The 4,448-nt window shown below is 57.5% G+C and overlaps 2 non-coding genes across 2 annotated transcripts; one reads left to right on the top strand and one right to left on the bottom strand.

Annotated features, from left to right (window-relative positions):
* Window positions 1–163: 163 nt before the first annotated feature.
* On the top strand, window positions 164–234 carry TRNAG-CCC. Its single transcript has one exon. It is a non-coding gene; the product is annotated as a tRNA-Gly (tRNA).
* Window positions 235–2,478: 2,244 nt separating this feature from the next.
* On the bottom strand, window positions 2,479–2,550 carry TRNAE-UUC. Its single transcript has one exon. It is a non-coding gene; the product is annotated as a tRNA-Glu (tRNA).
* Between the last annotated feature and the right edge of the window lie 1,898 nt (window positions 2,551–4,448).

Raw genomic sequence — 4,448 nt, 5'->3', positions numbered from 1 at the left:
TCTTGGCAAGCCTTTGCTTCGAGTGCCTGTCAGTCTGTGAACTCTGTCTTCCAAACACAGCGGTGTAAGCCTTTTTGGGAATCTCTCTTGTTTGCCCGCCGAGGGTGTCGCAGTCGCTTCGGAGATTCTTTCCGGAGAGCCGTCAGGGCGTCAAGCGAGCGGAGCATTGGTGGTTCAGTGGTAGAATTCCCGCCTCCCACGCGGGAGACCCGGGTTCGATTCCCGGCCAATGCATCGTGCTCGCGTTAGCTTTTCATCCCAGGCTTTTCACTGCTTGGTTTTGCCTGCTCCACGCGCCAAGTCCAGTTATGTCGTGGTTCTACCCACAGGAGTAAGAAAAGGGACTATAACTCGAAGGCAGCCCTGAGCTGAAGATACTTAGGGAGTCGTGGGAACTGGGACTGTATCGGAGCCCCAGGGCTGTGACGGAGCAGCGTTTGGCGTGCCTCCCAGTCACCACCTCGCTGGCCAGTTTCTACCTTTCTACCTGCAAGTGTCTTCTGATAAATAAAAGAACAGTCTCTATCCTACAGAATTGCCGAGGATGTATATGTAAGAATATTCTTCTGCACATCATTACTCATAAGAAAATAGCAGAACCCATTTATTACTCAACATGTAAGGTTTAAATGTACGTCAGTATACGCCGACAATGAAAATGCAATTGTTACAAACGAGACAATCCTGATAATTCAGAAAATGTTACTGATTCAAAAAAAAAGGGGGGGGGTGGGGTCACCGTTGTTGAGCATTCGTTGCACTCTTACATACATTTCCGTATCTGAAGCTCAGAACTACCGGGAAAAAGCAACCTGTGGCGGAGGTGCGAGGTCCCGAGGCACTCGAAGACCACCAAGATAGAAAACGAAGACGGGAGGAGGGGGTAGGAGACGGGGCAAGGTGGAGGAGGAGGGGGCAGGGGAGGAGGCGGACTCAGCCGGGTGAGATTCGTACAGCCCCTGGATAGCCCTGGTGAAGAGAGGGCGCTCTGGCTCCAAAAGCCTCTCTGCGACCACAGGCTTCAGTGCTGCTGCTCTCCTGGAAGATACCCACCTTTCCTCTGGTCTCAGTGAAGACAGTGGAGAGCTCATCGTCCTAGGTGATTTCTTGTCTGCCCGAAGCCCTCGGAGGGAAGGACGCGCCGACGGAAGCGTTGCTCCGAAGGGGTCCATTGCGCAGTGTCCCAGCTTGTGCTGGATGCTTTCCCGGGTGCCTCTTCTGGACCCCGGAGGACATTCCTGCTCTTTCTTGAGGAGCAGTGGGAGAGGACCCAGCTTGGCCGGCTCCCTGGGCCGCGGCGACCCAGGGTCCTGAGCTAGGCCCCTCGATGGGCAGAGCTCAGAGAACCGGCAAGGGAACGGGTTGCCGCCTGAGTCCGCACGTTCTCTCTCCTCCCGTTGCAGGAAAAGAGAGATCCAACTCCCTCCGCAGGCACCGGAGAGGCGGCTAGGTGATATCTGGGGGTTGGGCCAGAGGGGCGCGTGGAGGGAGCGCTGACTCTCCGCAGGAACACGGCTGGGGTGGAAGAGGAGAAGGGGGACGGGCTAGCCGGGTGGGAAGTTGGCTAAGCCGGGCCAGGGATACGGCGCGCCGGCCCCGGGAGCCTCCTGACGGAGGCAGGCCTCGGACCTCCGCATTCCTGGAAGGGGTGCCTCCTTCTGACCTGGCCGCAAAGGGACTGTGGAGCGCGAGGCTTCCGAGCGAGGTTCTCACGCTTTCCCGGGTGGCCCGGACCAGTGCGGAGCCCGGCGGGTGGGGGCCGGGCGCGCGCCCCCACACGCGCGTGGCCGACTGCAGGCTGCAGGAGAAGGCACGTCGGGCACTTGTGGACTGACAGGAGGCGTGCCTCAAGACGCAGGACACATCCAGACGCTTTGGTCACGAAATAGGAAAGCCGGCAGATGGGGGTGCAGACCCTATTTCCAAGCAGTGGCGCGCTGGCTGGGGGCGGGGGTGGGTGCTGGGGGGGGGGGGGGGGTGCGCCTCCCGCTCTGGATCTGGGGAGCGGAGCACAGCGAGGCACCACGGAAGAGATGTCGCCTGTCATGAACCGCGGGAAACCGGCGGAGAGCACGAACGCGGTTCGCAGTAGCGGAGATCCGGCATCTGCAGGTCCCGAGTGCAACAGACGAGCCTCATCCTGGGAAAAGCTACCTTCGTAACCACAGTCTCTCCGGTGCCCGGTTAAGTGTGAGCCCACAGCCCGCAGCCACAGGGCCGCCTCCCATCCCTCCACCGACACTCACGGTCAACACTCTGCCCTCCCCGCGGCCCTCGCTGTTCTTCCAAACCGCGCTCCTCAAAGCTGTTCCAGGAACGGCGCCGACTGCCCACTCCGCCAGACCCCCAGACCCCGCAGCGTCTCATCTACATACTCCACTCACGTGCTTTACAAGCTGCATTCGTCTGGTCGGAGAATCGGCGACTGTAGTCTTCCTCGACACGGTGAATCAGGGGATGAAACCCTGCACAAAAGGTTTCCCTGACCGGGAATCGAACCCGGGCCGCGGCGGTGAAAGCGCCGAATCCTAGCCACTAGACCACCAGGGAGTTACGGCCCGGGTGCCCTTTTTCTTGCCTCTGGCTAGAATCACCGTTTCCCTTTCTCCTCCGCGGTCTTGCGCCTTCTCTAAAGTCTTGAGCCTTCGCCGTCACTGCCAGAAATCCTCTCCTAAGGCCATCCCTTCCCTTCTTCCCCCAGAAAAGGCACCTGCAGGTGAGGCACCCAGCGCCCCCGAGTCCCGCCTGGTCCCCAAGTCAGGAGCAAGTTGCCTCATCCCGGCCGCACCTCAGAATGGACTGGTGACCCGCCTTAGCGAGGTGCCCGGGAGTGAATAGAACAGAAGGTCGCTGGGGCCCGGGGAGCTGGAGCGGAGGCCAGGGGCCCGGAGGAGGCGGGAGGCGTTGTGCCCGGGGTGAGAAGGGACCGCTCACGGACACCCCGCATCTCTACGGTCCAGAAGGACTCGGGCGGATGCAGCAACCGAGAGGGCTTGAACGGAAAGCTCTCGGGAGTCTGGCTCCAAGACTGCGAACTGGATTCTGGGTCCAAAGTCAAGCAATCCCTGAATGAGCTCTCTCGGTTAACCCACACCTCAGTGTTCCCCAGTTGGGCGTGGAGAAAAACTTCTGTCTCCCGAGCCATCCCTGAGTTGCCAAAAGTCTGGCTCAAGAATTAGTGATTAGAGGAATGAGAGCATGCAGAGACAAAGAGCAGCAGTCGGGTAGGAGGCCTGCTCCCAATTTTCACAGTGAATGAGTCATATAGCAGCATCACAGGACCTGTAGTTTCTCCCTTCCGGACATAGATAGCAATGTTTGCCGCGTATTCCGAGGTTGTTTTCACAGACCACAAGCACGTGGACCCGTTAGAGGTTAGAGGGTCAGAATGAGGATGTTGATTCCAGAAACGTCACCTTGTTACCTCACCATCGACTGATCAGACACCCTGGGACCCTCTCCTCCACACTGTCTTTATCTACACTTGCCTGAAAGCCATCCATGATTTCGGGTCTTTTGAGCATCAGCTGCCAGTTCTCCTGCAGTAAAAGGAGTACTTTCCTTTGCCACCACGTGGTGTCAGTTGCTTGGCTCTTCCGTGCAATGGGCTGGAGGACCCGAGTGCCATTTGAAAGCAGATCTTCCCCGCTATAGGGTTCCCCGATGGCTCAGTGGGTAAAGAATTTGCCTGCGATGTAGAAGACACAGGAGACATGGGTTTGGTTCCTGGGTCAGGAAGTCTGCCTGGAGAAAGAGGTGGCAACCCACTCCAGTGTTCTTGCTGGGGGAAATCCCAGAGGATGAGTTCCCCCTACAACCTGCTGCACCTACAGTTTTCCCACCTTAGTCCATGCTAACTTCATCCTTCTCTACACACAGGTCAAAAATCTTGGAGTTCTCTCTGCCGCCACAGTTTTCCTCCGACCCCACATCCAGTTACTCAGGAATTGGTTATATGGACATTGATCTACACCAAGGTTTCTCAACTTCTCCAGTGTTGATAATTTGGATGGGATCATTCTTCATGGGATAGGACTCTGCCTGAGGGCCGAAGCGTGTTTAGTGACCTCCTCTCTCACCCTTCCTCCAACTAGATGCCAGGGAGAAACTCTCCATCCCCCTTGCCCCAGTCTTAAAAAGTAAAAGATGTTCCACACAGGGCCTAGTGTCACAGAGCGGGCAGGGAGTGAGGGCGGGAGCCCAGTTGCTCGTGATAGAGAACCAGTGATGTGCCCAGTCTCTCCTGGTCCTGGCCTCTGAATTTGGGCAGACGACTCTCCTGGTCAGGGTGCAGCGGTGGATTCAACTCGGCCCCCTGCTCACCTAGACATTAGGACTGAAGGTTTTCATCTCAAGATCACAGAGTTTTCTGCCATGAAGCCTTTTCTTTGTCTCCATCCTTGAAATCAACCTCTTTTGAGCCTGCCCATGAGGGGCTGCCAGGAATA

This window comes from Oryx dammah, unplaced genomic scaffold (assembly GCF_014754425.2).
Source record: "Oryx dammah isolate SB20612 unplaced genomic scaffold, SCBI_Odam_1.1 HiC_scaffold_28, whole genome shotgun sequence".
NCBI lineage: Eukaryota > Metazoa > Chordata > Mammalia > Artiodactyla > Bovidae > Oryx > Oryx dammah.
This window is presented reverse-complemented; position numbering and strand designations above follow the sequence as displayed.